This window comes from Tribolium castaneum, chromosome 1, assembly GCF_031307605.1.
Source record: "Tribolium castaneum strain GA2 chromosome 1, icTriCast1.1, whole genome shotgun sequence".
NCBI classification, from domain to species: Eukaryota; Metazoa; Arthropoda; class Insecta; order Coleoptera; family Tenebrionidae; genus Tribolium; species Tribolium castaneum.
The window spans coordinates 28180414-28200717 of NC_087394.1; the positions used below are offsets into that span (position 1 = coordinate 28180414).

General features: G+C 32.9%; 1 protein-coding gene across 4 annotated transcripts in view; it reads left to right on the plus strand.

Annotated features, from left to right (window-relative positions):
• LOC658191 (limbic system-associated membrane protein) overlaps positions 1-20304 on the plus strand; it is a 239105-nt gene that overhangs the window by 201961 nt on the left and 16840 nt on the right. The gene's annotated exons all lie outside the window — the stretch shown is intronic.

Consider the following 20304-nt stretch of genomic DNA (forward strand, 5'->3'; position numbering starts at 1 on the left):
AGAACGAAACTAGTCGACCAAAGCAATTTTGTTTTTATTTCTTGTCCCTGTAATTTGATTCATCCCACCATCACCAAAAATACCGAAAATTCACGAATCATTGTGTTATGTTTGTTGTTGTTATTTTACTTTTTTTAAATATTTGTCTGTAAGTGGATTTTTCGTTTTTACTATTCGTACTCTAAAAAACTCAAAAAATTTGTTTCTTCTTTACCTTTTCAAGTCTCTGGAATCTCTGGGACTCCCTAATTATGTCTGATTGTAAATGATAAAATTTTTCCGATTTTTGAAAATTTTGGCTGATATTCGGTATCCGGAACGGTTAGAAAGTTTTCCTTTCTTGTCTTATAAAAAAAGTTGGCACCCTATGATTCAAAATTGACAAGAAAATTAACTGAGATAAGCAAAAACTAGCAAAAAATCCATCGACAACTTCTAAACTGCTTCTCTGACCGATTTTGCATAAAATGTCAGCAGTTCTGGGACTTTATGGATGGTTTATGGACATCAGAAAAGTCGACATATTGTTTGAAGGTCTTGCTCAAATTGCTCAAAATCCCAGAAATATTCAGCATACCGCCTATTTCTGCCGTTGTCATATCTTAGTTTCAAGTTTTATTTTTTTTTATTTCAGTATTTGATCGATAGGAGTAATAGTTATAAACTTTTTGTGGACCAAAATTCTAGGTAATTTAAGAATTTAAATACCGCTGAAAATTCGCATCAAATTCTGGTCACCGAAAATTTGGAAACTTCACATTTTATATGAACTTTCCCTCAAAATTGCGCGGCTTCTGCTTTAGAATTCTTCTCCACTATTGGCCGTAATTCCAGTAGAATTAATCCGGAGAATTACATCACCGCACAGCGCCATACATCGCATACGGTTAGGGTCCTTTATAATTTGTATAGATGCTGATAGCACCTAACTAAGGTTACCTCCGCCTGAAACTTGTATATTAAACACATACGTCGGCAAAATTACGGTAATTTATGCATTTTTGACGCTCGAGTTATTCACGTCTGCCAGAAAAATGAACGATAACGGCGTGCCTGCTGTACATAACGCTCCTAAACAAGAAACCCATGCATAAAAGAGCAAATTAATGTTATAGTTGTCGGTTTTATTTTTCCCATTCGTGGAAAATTCGCTCGCAACGTTCAATATGTGGTGATCGAATCAGAGCCAGTCGAACAGAAAAGCGACCTGAAAATAATGAAACTCCTCTTCAAGTTATTCTTCCGAGATCAAAGAATAATACCGAACGAATCGATTCTTTTACAAAATTTAGAAACGACCGGAATCGCTCTGTTCCTACGCAAAAACACCGCTTATTCCTATTTACACTAAACGAGGGTCCGCAGAGACTCCCTTTATATTACGGGGGTTACCAGAAAGCCGTTAGTTCCCGATGATATTTATTATAATTGAGGCTAGTCGGGAATGGCTATTAAATACCAGCTAATTAGTCGGGTTCTGCCGGGAATTGTGGAAACTAATTTAAAACCAGTTTTTCTGCTCTCACAGGCTCAGAATCATTTTTATCGCAAACAAATATCACATGCAGATGCAACTACTTTGATTCACCGCTTGCGCACTAGGGGAATAACAGCTGTTTGTTGTAAGTCACATAATTTCGTGAGAAAAGCGGACAATTATCACAAATTTTATTACATCGCATGACGAGCGCTAATGTGGTTTTTATGGTTTAATGTTTATTGCACTGATGAACAGTGTTTACAATGGTGAAAGTGTCTAAACCTGTTAGCCAGCAAAAATATGTATTGGTTTAAACATTAAATCGGGAAACTAAATTTGGTGGATGCGCCGGGTTAAGAACATCGGCTGTCCTAACGAACCGAAAAAGCTCCATAATTTGTGTATTATTAGTGATATTCTAAATTATAACTGCGCTTCTGCTGCATATTTTGAAAATATTGCGGTATGAATACAGAGTGTCCCAGTATTAAATAAACACTAAAGTAATTTTTTTTGAATTGGAATTCAAATTTTATGGCATTTTTGGACACAGCTTGTAATACTGATAATTTTGATTTAAACTTGTATTGATCGATTCTGCTCAGGTTTTGAAATAATTTGATTTTTTTGACGAAAACAAGTTTTATTTAAAAATTCATTAAACAAAAGCGAAGAATCCTAGAAAAATAGAACTTTCACCACTTTAAATGGGAAAGTTCAAACTTAAATCTTTTACAATTGTTTAGAGTATTACAATTAAGAACGTAGAAAAATTAAGAAGTTTCTTAAAAGTTAAATAGAACACCCTACGAGTATTTTTTTGTTCTTGCTTCTGAAAGATTATTAAATTTTGTACCTAAAAACATGACATTACAAAAGTTTAAAGTTAATAACTAAAGAAATATTTGACTTTAAAGTTAATTTCAGCAACAATTCATTGTTCATAAGCGTTGTTTTTGCCATCGTAAACCACATCATAACCATGGTAACTCCACCAAGGACCATTCTTAGAGTTTATAAGGAAATAAATATTTGACAAAAATATTGAAGTTTAAGCTAATTCACTGTAATAAATGACGAATAATTATACCTGAAAGTTTCACTTTTCCACTACCGAAACAATTTTTAATTGATAATAATTTTTTTTTATGATTAAAGTCAAATATATTTTGAGTAATGAGCAAAAGACACTTATTTGTTAATGCTGAAAAGTTTTTTAGATGCAAAAATAAAAAAAGGTTGTTCCATTTAAAATTATTAAGCTATTCAACTTGCAAAAATTTTTTATTTTCTTATTTTTTATATTTTTTTGATTGCAAAAAAGTAAGAATAATAATATTCTTTCAGTTTGAACTTTAAAGTCCAACGTTTCTCAGATTCTTAGTTTTTATGTAATAATTTTGTGAATTTTGTAAATAAGACAAAGCAAAATCACCGACAACAGTTTATCTTAAAAATATTTAATTTTATCTTAAAAAATTAGAACCTGCTTCAACTTCAAGCCCATTTCAGTTTAAATAGATTACAGAAAACTGATGGCCAATCTTTATGACGTTTTATTATTGTTTCCTTCGACTTATAACTTTCTCTACAAAAAGTGTCCTTTTTCATAAAAAAAAATTGTACAAAAAGCAAATTTTTACCTATAATATTGTACAATATTATTTAACTTTAATTAGCACTGGGTTCTCTTTTTACAGAGACAAAGTAGTGATGTCTTCAGCTGTTACTTTGTTATTTAACGACGCATTAAAGGAGTGTCACATAATCCGCATTCAGAGAAATAAACAAGGATAGTCGTTAATTTTTATATTGTAATTAACAGTTTACAGTTTCAGTTTTGACGAAATATTATTAAATATATTATTAAATATATTATGCATTAATTTAATATGTTTTTTTAACTAAAAACAGCGAAGAAAAAATAACAAACGCGATAGTAATAATACTAATATTAATAACTGATTATTTTCGGTTTTTTTCCTTTCAATGGACACAGCAGCCAATAATTTTTTTCTAATAGATGGTAATATAAATTCAAATTCTTGCACTTCTTGAATTTTATTTTGTTGTGTCTTAATTGAGCTTTCCGGCGAAAGTGTAAAGGAATCCGCTTTGCCTCCTCCAATCTATGCCCGGAAGCTCCAAAGTGGGTTAAGAACCTCTCCAACGGCTTTACAATCAATATGCAGTTGCGTTGGGGTCCGAATCATTAAATCGGCCCTTATCCGTGCATCGGCCTCTCCAATCCTGGTCCTTTCCTCCGAAAACGTGCAACTCCACTGTGCTTTTTCCACGAAAACGTGTTATCTCGTATCAAATTGATAATTTATATGGAAATGGCGCGTTTGCGGCTGACACGCTCAGTCATGCGCAGAGATGGACGTGTTAAGCCGGATATGTGCTGTATTAACATCATTTCCGGCTGGAAACTCGCGGATCCCTGAAAAAACCGTGTCATTGGAAACGATGATTTAAAGCACGCAAGTACCGGTCAATAATCGGATAACAAGTTCTGGCATATTTCGTTTGAGGTCACGACGCACGAGAGCCATTATTTATGGGCTTTCAGCAAACGGTCGAGTGCGTTTTTGCCGTGAGATTAATTAAATTTGAATGATTTTTGCCGGGTCTTTTGGCAAACAAAACGAGGGCTTGCTCAATTGACTTGACATTAATAATAAAAATCGGGCACGGTCGGGATCGATACCGGGTCCGGCTCGAAATAAAGAAATTTGCCTAAGAACGGCCAATGAGTGTTAGCAGCGCAAGAGTGAGCGGCTTTCGCAGATTTGTCAGATATTGTTGCGATATTTTAGCGACACAAATGCGCATAGTTTGCCTGAAAAGAGATAAAGGTTTTTTAGGTTTGGCGGAGCCGCGCTTGTTTATTTTGTTCGATTTAAGCACAAAACAAATTTTCTTTTATTTCTCCTAAAAGGACTTTTATCCAATGCTCAGTGATATATCACAAATGTACTTTCATTGTAAAGAAAATATATTATTTGAGATGTTGATCCCTCAAACATTCGTGAACAATATCCGCCTTATTGTTCCCGGCCTCGCTCATATTGAACATAATTGTTATCCGGCAACTCAAGCTTAATAAGTAAATTTTTCAAGGCGAAATTAACTCGTTTCCGCGGTTTTCAATAATGCCCAAATTTACAAAAACCGGCCTTTAATTTATCCGACTCTGACTGAAATTACTGTCAGATGTAGGTATAGTTATTGAATTATTCACCAGGGAGCTTTCAGTGTAAGCCTGTATGTAGAGTGCTCCGCCGAAACCGCTCTGACGAGCATCTCCTAAATCATAAATTTTTGAGAAATTCCTCAAGAAGCTGCACGCTTTGAGCCAGTTAAACTCCCGGCAAAAAATAAATGGCGTCCCTCGGCAGCGTTTTAATTGCGTGTCAAATAATCCTTTATTTTCCCCATGTCCTTAATCTCTTCCAATATTTCTGCTCGCTCGTGCTTATATTCTAAACCGGGATTTTTTCTCAAATGGCCTATTTTCTGCATATTCAGGAAAACGGCGGCGGCGGCGACGATTTTAATTTAGGACCGACGCTCGAATCAATACTTCCATTCGGTTTTATTATTATTTTGTTTGAAGCGCCGGATTTGATTCATTAAGCTCGGCTAAATCGGAGGACAATAATGATTATGTTAGGGACTCGAATGAAATGTAGCAGATCCCGGCGATATTCCGGGTGAATGGACGCTCGATATTTACAGAAAATCTCTAATCCACTTGCTCGACGAGCGCCGTCTTGTTCGCCAGCATTTTACGACAATTAACTAATATTGTTTTTTGATGAATTACCAGTTTAACTAACTTCAAACTTAAAAACCGAGTAAGTAACTAAGTAAGTAACTAAAGCTCAACTGTTATTAGTTATTAGTTATTAATAATGCGTAAGCTAAAACACAAGCTTAAAATTCGAGGGCAGTCGTTATTTTAACAATTATTCATTTTACGTAGTTTTTCAACTCCAGGAGATACCAAAGCATCAACGATGTTTTTTGAATAACTACTACTCTATATTTTTTATCAATCATAGAAAATCACCTACTCAATCTGTTCAAATTAAAATAAAAGTTACAAAAAACTGCGCTTCTGTTTTTACCACTTCATCATCATTACAAAATTTTTCGGAACAAATTTAATAATTAGGGGCAATATTTTACTAAAAATTAGAATACTACATGTTTCCGAGACCCTTTTATTTAAAACTTACTCGTAATATTTATGTAACTAACGGTTAAAAAATTCAACTTGCAGTGACTTTGCGGAAAGTGGTTGCAAGTTTTGATGAATTACTTTAACGAGTGCTTACAGCTGCTACGAATATAAACTTGTAAGTTTTTTGTTGATTAATTCAACCACGATTGCAAGTTATCTGATACTTTTAGACCTCACCAAGTCTTTCAAATGAGTCTTTAAGCCTTAAGCTATAATTCAATATTGTTAGCCCGGCGCATCCACCATTTTTAACACATTAATTGTGGAAAAAATTACTACACAGCTTACAGTAGAATTAACGGCAGTATTCAGTGGTGCATTTTAAAGTCGGTATTCTTTATGTTTTAAATTGTGATAACAGACCGAAAAAAACAGTTTGTACATCATCAATTACTTTAAAAATGTGATCAGTTTTCAAGAATAACATTTTTCGAAGTTCCATCTAATTTTTGAGTTATTAAATTTTTTTTTCAAATAACGGCGATTTTTTTTGGTAAAAGACTATGCCCTAAAAATTACTTCTATTTCAATAATATTGTTTTTAAACCAGTGGTTTTGTGAAAATAAATAATACAACCTCTTTGGTCAAAATCGGAAAGCCATCGTAATGAGCTCGGAACGGAACTTTAATAATTTATTTTTAAAAAACAACAAATTTAAAAACAAAATAATGAATTAGAAGTAAATTCTAAAGCACAATCTTCTACCAAAAAATTGCCGTAGTAGAGTGCCGTTTGAGAAACATTATTTTAATAACTCGAAAACTAGAAATAATTTCGAAAATTGAAAAATGTTCACATTTTTAAATTAGTTAATGATGTACTAATTAGTTTTTTCGTAAGGTGCGTAGTTTAGGCACAAAACACTTGGTTCCATACTTTTGCCCAACGCTGTATATTATCCCTAAGAAGCACTTTTGTGTAGGTGCTGTGTTTCCAACTGCACTTAATGTATCACTTAAGTATTTGTAGAAAAAATTGTAAAAATGGGAAATGTAAAGAGGAATAAAAATCCAAATGTTTGCAGCATGTTAGATAAGACTTTTTCTCTTAATATCTTTGTTATTAATGAAAGAGAAGCAATAATACGTTATTTTACAGCCCTTCGTTTAAGAGGCTACAAAATCTAAAAAGAAATAAAAAAGTAACGTGCAGTTACGAAAACAATTTTATCAGGGGTTATTGTCCTTTTCTGATTGAAAAGCAGGTTTAGGACTATTTAGGAGCCCTGCCTTTATTAGCATAATTGAAGAAACGATTGTCAATATTATTGAAGAGGCTATCAATTAATTTATTTCAAAAAGTGTTTAATCTGGAAAAAGTATTGTAGAGTTGCTTTAAAATGCTGAATTTATGTTTGAATCTGTGCAGATTCGGTCGAGCTTCTCAGTCGATTGCGATTTTAATAAATTAAAAACGAGGAAGTTGGTTGAAATTTAGTGCGAAAGCTCGCCTAACAGGTAAGACATATATCTTTGAAGCGGTATAGTTCATCGTGGCGCGAACAAGTGCCGCTGAATTATTAGCTTGATATATCGGCCATAAAGCTCGAACTTTTTATTGGACTCATGAAGTGTTACTAAATCTGTGTAATAAAGTGCATGGAATTGAGTTATTTATTCGGCGATAGTTGGTAAATACGGGCCGTTGTTGGAGTGTGGATGGCAGCAATGGACTCACGTACTTCCCTAATGTTGGCCGTTCGTCATCTGCGAAAGCGTTACCGAGAGAAATATTGTTTAAGAAATTACAGAAATATTTACATTTTGCTCTTTTTCTCCCATTCGATAAACTCGCGCGATTTCCATGCGGGAAAACTTCGTCTTACATTATTAAAACTGGCAGTTTGACTATTTTTGGCGAACGTTCCGCTCTTCATTTGAATTAATCATGACCGTTATTAAGTCGGCAGAACATATTTCATTCTCTAAAGCGCAATGAAAGGAATTGTTGCAAGAATGCATGCGTTCGGGCCTGAAATATGGCTTCCTGGCAGTGAGCCGGGCTTGGGCCAACTTCAAAATAACTTTAATTGAATTCGGGGTTTAAACAAAATTCGCGCGGATAGGAATCTGCCCGGCAACTGCAATACGGGCCAGATAATAAGAAAGTAAACATTCGAGATGAAAGGAATATGAAATTCGCGCTATAACAGTAAATTTTTAGCACCACCTTTGTATACAAACAAACATAATACTGATCTTGCAAACTACCTAAAATGGGATATTGGAAGAGGTAAACTAGGGAATAGGCTTCAGACCCAACTAGCGTTCCCGTATTTTGGGGATTCTAAAATAATACCGATTTTTAAATCCTGGCACGTTCTGCAAATAGCCCAGTCAAATTAGACAAATCGGTGGAAAAAATTCCTAGAGGGTTGGAATTTTTTTTAAATGCTTCCTTTACACATGGGCGAGCTTGAGGAGGGGGAGAGGGTTAAAGCAGTTTTTTTCGGATTTTTGCTTATATCTCGGAAACTGTAACTGTAAAATATTTTAACAATTATTCATTTTATGTAGTTTTTCAAGTCCAGGAAGATACCAAAGCATCAACGATATTTTTTGAATAACTACTACTCTATATTTTTTATCAGTCATAGAAAATCACCAACTCAATCTGTTTAAATTAAAATAAAAGCTACAAAAAACTGCTCTTCTGTACCACTTTATCATCATTACAAAAAATTTTTGAACAAATTTAATAATTAGAGGCAATATTTTGCTAAAAATTAGAATACTACATGTTTCCGAGATCCTTTTACTTATAACTTACTCGTAATATTGATGTAACTGACGGTTAAAAAATTTAACTTGCAGTGACTTTGCGGAAAGTGGTTGCAAGTTTTGATGAATTACTTTAACGAGTGCTTACGGCTGCTACGAATAGAAACTTGTAAGTTTTTTGTTAATTAATTTAACTGCGATTGCAAGTTATCTAATACTGTTGGACCTTATGAAGTGTAGCAAATGACTCCTTAAGGCCTAAGCTATAATTCAAGATTGTTGGCCCGGCGCCTCCGCCATTTTTAACACATTTATTGTGTTTTTTTTAAATCCTGGCACGTTCTGCAAATAGCCCAGTCAAATTAGACAAATCGGTGGGAAAAATTCCTAGAGAGTTGGAATTTTTTTAAAAGCTTTCTTTACACATGGGTGGGCTCGAGGAGGGGGAGGGGGTTAAAGCAGTCGTTTTTTGGATTTTTACTTATATCTCGGAAACTGTAACTCCTATAAATTTTTATTTTCTTACCAAAATTAAAGCTGGTAAAATTTTCTACAAAACAGTGCATTTTTCTTGTAGGACTAACCATAAGCGAGTTCTAGGGCTGGAAATAAATTATCATTTAAAAAAATGTGCTTTAAAAGAGAATGTCTTGGGATTTGAAAAACTGACAATAAACTGAATTTATTGGGTCCAACACTTCATTAGAGTAGAAAGGGGGAGACATGGGGGTCACAGAAGTCTTCAGAGTCGTCTTTAGATGCTGCATTTTCGACTTCGTCTTAAACATTGAAAACTGAATTACAGTCTCGTTCAGTAAAATATTAATAAATAGATGATTTAATATAGATGTCTTGAATAAATCTTATAATAAACTGTATCTATTGAGTCCAACAATTCATTCTATTATATCTTCTGGGTCATCTTCAGATGCTGAATTGTGGTCTTCAACTGGAGAGCCCGAGAGAAGAAAGTATTTTTCTACCTTATTTCGTTGGGAGACGCTTTACACACACTTTTTCCATATAAATACTTATGATATGTTTAGTTATACAGTGTCATGTAGACACCAAACTTCATAAGCTAGTAGCTCGCCTACGGTTAGTCCTACGAAAATAAGGCTGGGACTATTTTGAAGGAAATTTTATCAACTTTAATTTTGGTAAGAAGAAAAACATTGATAGGAGTGACCGTTTCCGAGATATAAGCAAAAAAACAAAAAATGACAGCTTTAGCCCCCTCTCTCTCCTCGAGCTCGCTTCCCACCTTCGGGAACTCCTGATATATGTCCACCAAGTGTAGACTGGGCTAAAATACTCATATGACGATCAAAAAAATTGTTTACATTTTTATTGTTTAATAGACAGGATATTTAATTAAAAAATAACCACTTCCACGTGTGAAGTAACTTTGCTAATGAAAATGGGAGGTGCAGCCTTCTTGCGTTATAGGATTTTTCCACGAAGCGTTTTATGTTAATTAAATCCCGCTTGGAAGAACCTGAGTACATGTCTTTTATGCGATGTAAATGTATTTTTCCGGGTACTCTTTTTGCATTTTATATATGCCTCAATTTCCATTCAAATTCGCCTTATTAGAAAATAAATAAACCGTGACCAAAGCTTAAGGACGCGCCCAAGTCCTAGGAAAATATGCGAGGTTCGATTTGAGCTTAATCCGAGTCTGGTACGAGTCATAAAACGAGGAAAAACGATCCGTATTCTACAAAAGCATGCGGAATTATCCTATCTTTCATAAAAAATTTAATCAAATCAAGCTAACAGTTTCTGAGATTCTGACGCAGTCTGAATTCAAGGACATAACTGGTGTTTTTTCAGGGATTTAATATACTGCTGGAGCGTTCTTCACGGGTAATAGCAACGCGAGATAAAGTATTCTGATTTTGAGAGTGGATTTCCACGTTGGCGAAAACAAACCCACGATGTGATTTTCCGTCCAATTTGTTGCGTTGTCATCGCCGGCAGGAAAAATAATTATCGCACTTTATTTCTTAATTAAAAATTTTCCCCCTCTAATGAGGTGTAGCTGTCATTGTGTCATTTAAGCCTGCGAACAATTCCTGCGAGCAAAATGGCGAACAATTGAAAAAACAATCGGCGAAACGATTAAGGCCCCCGGAAGCACGTGCTAACTGCCGTGACGAAACAAAGCAAGCGCCCAACAACAAAAAACATCGTTCTCATCTATCCCATTCTCCTTTTCTTCGCCCCATTCGCAATTCTAACACGATTCCAGACAACACGATCGAACATGGAGTAACATTATTTATCGAGGAGATTCGTCGAACCTTTCGGTTGTGACACCATCAAGAGCGAAATGAAAACGCATTTCGGACCGAAGGGGACGGGTCAAGGAGGAATTAGGTAACCTGTCGCAGGCCTTTATCTCCACGAATAAAAACAAAGTGGCCAACGTTGCGGATTAAAATACACACGGGATATCGGCACGAAATCTGGCTCTTTAGCAATTATAATCGACTCTGGTAGGACGTGGCGTATTATAGCAGAAGTCGAAAAAGCCCGGGCTTGGCGTGCAAAATTTTAGGAAAAGACGTTTTTTTCTTTAAAAAAATAATAAAATCGTGTATTGGTCCGGGCAAAATAATTTCACAGATATTATTTTATTTAGAAATCAATAAAGAATAAAGAAATAAAGAACAAAAAAATGTTCAAAGATCAAGATCTTTGCAAGTTGGAAGGCAAATTTTTTCAAAACAAGCACATACGTCTTATCATCTAATGGACACTTGATTGAAATGAAGCTGAAAAATATTGATGCAAACAAACATGTTTTCAATTCTCGTAATTTTGTCGAAATTAAGCGGTGACTAATTATTGTAGAGGTGAAAGATCGTTTTCAGCATTGAAAATAGTAAAAGACTACCGTAGATCTACACAATCCAATATTAAATTAAATGCGCTATGCAATAATGTGCATCAAAAATGAAAAGCTAAATGCCCTCAGTTTGTACAAAATTATTGAAGTAGTATTTTTTAGTAGTATTTTATTTGCAAACAAGGAAGCCAAAAATAAAATTTTATTCATCAACAGTTTTTATTCATCATTTATTTGTTATGTTTATTATGTTATTATGTTTATTATCATGTATGTATTATTATTACTAATTACTACACTTTTTTGATCACATTGTACATATAAATAAACAGTAAGCGTTTATTAGAAGATAATTTTACAATCATTGTGATAGTATCACAGTGTTTACCATTATCACAATTAATAAAAAAACGAAAATCAGCGAATGATATATCAAACACTAAAATCTAAAAATGTTTTAGTGAGATATGAAGGATGAATCTATTTAAAAGATATTTTTAGAATATCTCTAAAACTAACAATCGCTCACAATTCAGCTTTTTCTACTAAATAAGTACTCTTTTCATCTCTGTGCCTGAAAACTTTTTCAGATTTTTTTTACAACTGTTAAGAATTTAATTATTTAAATAACTAATTAATTACTTGTAAGTATACCTGCAAAAAAATGTTATATCTTAAGTCATCTGAAAAGAAGCAATGCTTAGGTAAATGTTGTTTTGCCACCAAAATCCGTAAAAAATTGTCGCTAGCCCCAAAAAAAAATATTTTTAATAAAAAAACCTGGGCTTGACGCGCAAAATTTTACGAAAAGACGTTTTTTTCTTTAAAAAATAATAAAATCGTGTATTGGTCCGGGCAAAATAATTTCACAGGTATTATTTTATTTAGAAATCAATAAAGAATAAAGAAATAAAGAACAGAAAAATGTTCAAAGATCAAGATTTTTGCAAGTTGGAAGGCAAATTTTTTCAAAACAAGCACATACCTCTTATCATCTAATGGACACTTGATTGAAATCAAGCTGAAAAATATTGATGCAAACAAACATGTTTTCAATTCTCGTAATTTTGTCGAAATTAAGCGGTGACTAATTATTGTAGAGGTGAAAGATCGTTTTCAGCATTGAAAATAGTAAAAGACTACCGTAGATCTACACAATCCAATATTAAATTAAATGCGCTATGGCAATAATGTGCATCAAAAATGAAAAGCTAAATGCCCTCAGTTTGTACAAAATTATTGAAGTAGTATTTTTTAGTAGTATTTTATTTGCAAACAAGGAAGCCAAAAAAAAATTAATTCATCAACAGTTTTTATTCATCTTTTATTTGTTATGTTTATTATGTTATTATGTTTATTATCATGTATGTATTATTATTACTAATTACTACACTTTTTTGATCACATTGTACATATAAATAAACAGTAAGCGTTTATTAGAAGATAATTTTACAATCATTGTGATAGTATCACAGTGTTTACCATTATCACAATTAATAAAAAATAGGAAAATCAGCGAATGATATATTAAAGACTAAAATCTAAAAATGTTTTAGTGAGATATGAAGGATGAATCTATTTAAAGGATATTTTTAGAATACCTCTAAAGCTAACAATCGCTCACAATTCAGCTTTTTCTACTAAATAAGTACTCTTTTCATCTCTGTGCCTGAAAACTTTTTCAGATTTTTTTTACAACTGTTAAGAATTTAATTATTTAAATAACTAATTAATTATTTTAAGTATACCTGCAAAAAAATGTTATATCTTAAGTCATCTGAAAAGAAGCAATGCTTAGGTAAATGTTGTTTTGCCACCAAAATCCGTAAAAAATTGTCGCTAGCCCCAAAAAATAATATTTTTAATAAAAAAACCTGGGCTTGACGCGCAAAATTTTACGAAAAGACGTTTTTTTCTTTAAGAAATTAATAAAATCGTGTATTGGTCCGGGCAAAATAATTTCACAGGTATTATTTTATTTAGAAATCAATAAAGAATAAAGAAATAAAGAACAAAAAAATGTTCAAAGATCAAGATCTTTGCAAGTTGGAAGGCAAATTTTTTCAAAACAAGTACATACCTCTTATCATCTAATGGACACTTGATTGAAATCAAGCTGAAAAATATTGATGCAAACAAACATGTTTTCAAATCTCGTAATTTTGTCGAAATTAAGCGGTGATTAATTATTGTAGAGGTGAAAGATCGTTTTCAGCATTGAAAATAGTAAAAGACTTCTGTAGATTTACACAATCTAATATTAAATTAAATGCGCTATGGCAATAATGTGCATCAAAAATGAAAAGCTAAATGCCCTCAGTTTGTACAAAATTATTGAAGTAGTATTTTTCAGTAGTATTTTAGTATTTGATTTGCAAACAAGGAAGCCAAAAAAAAATTTAATTCATCAACAGTTTTTATTCATCTTTTATTTGTTATGTTTATTATGTTATTATGTTTAATCATGTATGTATTATTATTACTAATTACTACAATTTTTTGACCACATTGTCCATATAAATAAACAGTAAGCGTTTATTAGAAGATAATTTTACAATCATTTTGATAGTATCACATTGTTTACCATAATCACAATTAATAAAAAAACGAAAATCAGCGAATGATATATCAAACACAAATTTTAAAAATGTTTTAGTGAGATATGAAGGATGAATCTATTTAAAGGATATTTTTAGAATATCTCTAAAACTAACAATCGCTCACAATTCAGCCTTTTCATCTCTGTGCCTAAAAATTTTTTTTAGATTTCTTTTACAACTGTTAAGAATTTAATTATTTAAATAACTAATTAATTACTTGTAAGTATACCTGCAAAAAAATGTTATATCTTAAGTCATCTGAAAAGAAGCAATGCTTAGGTAAATGTTGTTTTGCCACCAAAATCCGTAAAAAATTGTCGCTAGCCTCAAAAAATAATATTATTAACAAAGGGAAAATTGCAATATTCGTGATTTTATTAGAATTTTTTGCTCAACAACATCATTAATTAATTTTAATTGGAAGGAACGGTAGAAAAAATCTAAAAAAAATTCACATACATATTAGGTATTTAATAGCAAACGCTGAATTCTGTACGACTGTTAGTTTTTGCAATAATTAAATATACTTCAGACTCACCCTGTATAGAAAAAAATTAACAAGCGGGTCGAAATTTATTTTATCTTACAGGTGCAGTTTTTTTGGTACATTGTACCATTGTTTTCGGTGACAGAAATCAAATTTATCTCACAAGTGAGTAAATCTGGGGAAAATTGGGGAAAACAATGAGAATGTTTATTTCATAACAATAGCAAACAGAAGATAGAACTCGTGAGAAGTGTCTCACTCGCATATAATGATGCATTTCCATCACCTATAGTATATAATATACTATTATTAGTAAAGTAAAAATTGAAATAAACCCGATTTTATGAGAATTTTTTGCTTAAAAACATTATTAATTAATTTTAATTAGAAGGAAAGGTAAAAAAATTCTGAAAATAATTCACATACATGAGAAAAAATTGAAGTATTTAATGGCAAACGCTGAGTTCTGTGCGACTGTCAGTTTTTGCGATAGTGAAATTTACTTTAATCCTGACCTGACCCCGTATAGAAAAAAAAAATACAAGCGAGGCGAAATTTATTTAGGGCTTTGGGCGCTAAAATGGGCAAACACGCCACAGTGAAAAGTTTTCACTCGAATCTGAAAACACAATCCCATCTTCATTAACACGCAGCACAATGGTGTTACAATAACCATTTGTTTATCGTGTAGGAGTGCACGAAAGGTCAATTCTTTTTTAAGCGTTCCTCCTCTTTGGCCATAATTAGCCTCCTCCGCCCTCAACAAGCCGTGATCGTAAACTTTTATCCCCGTTGTTGTTGATTTAAGCTGAAAAATTCGCATTCATCAGGTTTGTGTTTATTTCCGTTTCATTCGAGTTGCACCCCCAATTTGGCCAATTAAATCTCTCGTACTTTCCCCCAGAGAAAATAACACGAAACACTTAAAAACGTGGCGTCTGCGTTTAATAAGAGAAAATATTACGGTTGGAAGCGAGCGACATTTGTTCAAGTGGTTAAAAGCTGATGAAACCCGCGCAAGATATTTTTAAATTGCATCATCCAGTGCAACACTGGATGGCACTTACGACGAGTGCTCCCAGGAGTAATAGACGAGGGGCGTCGACAGTTTGAATTCATTTATCTGATACCCAGGCTTGTCTGAATTGTAAAAAGTGGATTGGTTGGATGCAAAAAGGCGCAGATGGGACGATCCTCACGTTTTCCGATGCGTGATGCTGACGACAATGCCACGACGTGGACTTGGCAGGCTCACGTTTTGAGAGAACGCGCTGACGGAAAGGGAGACATATTTTGCCATTTTTGGAGTTTTGTAAGGAGAAGTGTGTCAACACATTCCACAATTAAAGCCATTACAACTTTACAACCAAAAAGTTTTTTTAGTTACAACCTTCCAATATTACTGCACGCTCCCAAATGTAACGCTTTTTTATGCTAACTGTTATATAACCAGGTGGTTATATATAACTGTTATATATAACTTAAATATATGAGTTATATAACTGTTATGTAACCAGGTGGTTATGTTAACTGTTATATAACCAGGTGGTTATATATAACTGTTATATATAATACTTAAATATATAAGTTATATAACTGTTATGTAACCAGGTGGTTATAACCGTTACCTAGGTGTGGTTATATTGCAATTACGTTTCGTGGTTTAATTTTTATATTGCGCTTATGTAACCATTCTTACATTTTTCTTGTACAACTTCTGTCTAAGATTTATTAAAAAACATAGTTCGTAGTATTTAATACAAATTAATATTTTAATCGTTTGGAATAAAAAAAATGGCGCTTGTATCCCAGCCTGTTTGGGGTACACGACATCACTAGTTCACTATAAATATTGTCCAGTGTTTTGTTGATTCCTTGATGAAGATTTCCAAAAAAAATTTTACTAATAACTTCTGCAAAAAAATTTACGATGAACAGAGAACTAACATGGAACTACTGATAATAAAACGAACACACTGTAGGCGTAACAAGAGTTTTATGTTAAATTTACCTCCACAGAACAATAGTTGGTCAAACTGTAAACAAATTACAGTTATCAGTCAGTTGAATTTGTTTTCTGTTCGGCGAAAGTTTTTAATGTAAATGCATTTGTTGAATTTTGTGTGAATTTGATTGGATTATCTCTACACTTGACAATATTTTCTTTACAATTCTTATAGATAATTGTATGATCTACAACTTTTCTTTGACCATTTTCATGATGACTTACCGTGTATAAGAAAAATAAAATAAAGTATAAGAAAAATAAAATAAAAAGCCTACAATCTTCAGGGTGAGTCAACAGTGGGTTACTTCTGACATGTCCTAGGATGCAACCAAAAATACAAATTGCACTTACCACTTGGACATTTTGATTTTTAAAAACATTAATTTAATCAACACCTTTTATCATTTATCTTTTATATTTTATCTATCTTTTATCTTTTAAATAATAATAATCTATAATAAAATTTTTGCAAAACTGTCGAGACAAACTTGACACCACCCAGAACAATGTAATCGTGGATTAAATTTATTTTTTAACGATTACCGTCAGCTGGAATTAGTATTATTTTAGAATTATTGTTTGCATATTTATAGAGATTCAGAAATAACCCACTATTAACTCACCTTATTTATACTGTTACCTTTGACATTAAATAACTTTTTTAGCAAACATCTTATCGATGGGGACTGTATACGCCAAACATAACCAGGGTTAGATAACTGATGTATTAGCAGTTTCAAAACTATAAAAATGCCAACATCACATTTTCTCTCAAAATAAGCTGTTATAAATTATTCATATACTTCAAAAAATCATAGCTAATTTGATTTATACTTTCAATGAGCTAACCTAAGCTGAAAGTTAACTGTTACCTAACCGTAAGTTTATAACCAAGGTTATGCAAGTTAAATAAAAGACCGTTATATAAACTGGGTCTAACATAAACAAGGGTTACATTTTTATATTGCGGTTATATAACTTTAATAATTTTATATAAAGTATATATAACTTTATACCTATAACCGCATATAACTCAGTCAAATAGTGCTGATAGGGTTTGAAATAAAACCAGAAAACGTTATTACACAATAACATATGGTAATAAATACAATATAAATTGTTTAATTCCCATTCTCTTTTTTTGTTCAAACTTCTCTATTTTTGTGTAATCTTCCTTTATCAAGTATTTTTGTCTTCGTCGGTGTTAAAGTGTAGAAAACCGAATCGTTTGTGAGGGGTGTCTCAAAGATCGCGTAATCAGTTCCATGTAAAACTTTGTCAAAAATATTCATCTCTGTCGAAACGGCGCGATGTTGCTCGGATATCACGCCGCGTTTTATAATACAACTCAATTAAATTTTAAACGTCTATTCAGTTTATCGAAGATTACGAAAGGCGTATTCAGGGCAAGTTTATAATCGAGTAAAGCAAGTGACTATTACAAAGTAAACGGAAACTTTTCCCGAATAAACTGTTAATCATATTGAATCAGTTTGAACGAAGTTATACAGATTATATAATACTTCAACACCGAGAAAATTCCGCCCGAAATTCGGCGACGTCCTAATAAAATGACTCGATTAGAGTCAATCAAAATTGACGATTGTCGGAAGCAATGAAACTCTAGTTTTGGGCCATGGACATGTTTATCCGCAGTAATGGACGAAACTAAACAGTTTTCCTTTCCCTCCGAGTTGAAGGAACGGGGGTGTGTCGTATTTATTTTCCCATAAACCGCGGGGAATTTTATTGCGAGTGGGACTACGTATCAATAACGTGTAACACTAAAACCACCATAAATCTTTCTATTTATGTTATTGCTACATATCGGGACGGATTCGAGTAAGCAAAAACTAAAATCCAGTATATTGTGAGGACCGACTTGAATCCCTTTGGCGATATCGACTTGCACACATTCACTGCCAGCTCTTACACGCTGATTTATGCCGAATTTCGAGTGGATTTGCTTGGAACAATCGCGATTTATGTCGCCGGCGAGGAATTAATTTGCATGATACAAATGCCGCGATTTTTGATGCAATTCACGCTTGGTGCATTTTTCCGTTTTAGATTCGAGAACCGAATTGTTATTAACATTTTCTCGGAGAAAGTAAAGTAGTCACGAATACAGAGCTGCGAAGGTGAAAAATTGCCTTATATTCTGCACCTTTGCTTCTTTGTAGCTCGATAATTATAGTTCCCTTTCTCTTGTTTGGGTAAAGCTGCACGCTTAAATACACACGCCTTTAATTCAATACGAACCATAGCCTTAGATACTTACTTTGATGTCTTTATCGATGTTTCCGTCTCCCTAATATAAACCCTCTGACAGGTACATAAACCGCGTTGACTCCACGTCTTCAGAGCAACATTAGTTACTTTAAAACGTGGTAAAAGGAAACGACCACTTGTTTTAGAAGTACACTCTACTTGGAAATGCTATTACAATACCAACAATGCTTTAAAAAGATTAAAATACAATTTATGGCTCAATTAAAGGTTGTTGTAAGGCGATTGCGGCCAAAAGAAGCGAGACGACTTTTCCACTAGAAGGACTTAAACTAAATCTTTATAAAATATAGTATTACATATGCGTTAAAGCCGTCATAAAGCGACTCCATAAACTTTATTTAAGTCCTAGAGAAATAAAATTTGCCCAAAAACATAAACATCAAACCGGAAACTTGCGTTTCCTGCAATTCCCACAAGAGCCTGCAAAAGTACCGAAGGTGGAGACTTTTCACCGTTTCCAATCGCAGTGTTCCATATACAGCGTGTACATTCACGATCAAAAAGAATAACACCTTTACCAACCAGACGGAATAGCAAAAGTCCGACTAAGATTTTTTAAGTTATAAATTTCAACAAACAGATTCATTTACGAATTGCACAGCTAGTTTACTTAATATCCAGCTAGTTTATAAATTAGCCAAACGTACAATTGACCGTATCATATCGAAATGTTTTGTGGCTGCAGTTTTAGGGGTGTCATTATTTTTGATCGTGACTGTACCATCTAAACCCACATTAGAAGTATTGAAAGTTCTAATAAAGTTTTTTATTTGAAAGTTGATACTCAGACCTAATCTGTTGTGTTCTGCGCAATGAAAATATTTTCAAGATGGTGGCACTTCCGGTTATACCGGAAGTCGCTATCAACTTTCTTATTTTAAATGGAAAGTTGTTTTCCACTGCGTTTTTGGATTAGTTGAGTTATTTTAAGGATGTTTTTATCAGCTTTCTCTATACCTAAGTTTAATTTTTTCCGAGATATTTAAGATTTTTTGAAAATTTTTGGATTTGCACCTGTCACTTAAAAAATCTGTAACTCTCTTATTTTTAAAGATTTCGAAATCATATTTGAAGAATTAAAAAAGAAAGCCTATATCTGTTTCCCAGTGTGTTCAAAATTGGAAAAAAGGTTAATAAACCCAAAAATTTTAAGGCAAAGTTTGAACAACTTCAGGTACCCGTAACTTAATTTTTTCAAATAGGATGTCCCAATTTTTATTTTACTAGATGAAGAGGATTTTTTTTCTGCATTGATGTGTTTAGCTTTCCCTAACCTATCTGTGCTAATTTTCAAGTTATGTTGGTTTTTTGACATTATAGAAAATTTTTTACTAACCGCAGTTATTTTTGCATAGTTTGCTATAAAATCATTTCTGATTAAACAAACGACAAACTCTGTTGTCCGTCCTGTGAAAACAAAATAAATTCATTGAAGTTTGGTTTAAAAAACTTTAATTTCTCACATTTTTTCTCTCATTTCCATGGCAATCTATGAGAAAAGGTCTATGGTTAATGATTTTTTGAGTCCCAACAAAAAGTTATTGTAACTTGAAAACTATTACACATAAGTATAGGGATGCTAATGCAGATCGACGCGGAATTAAATTCTCTA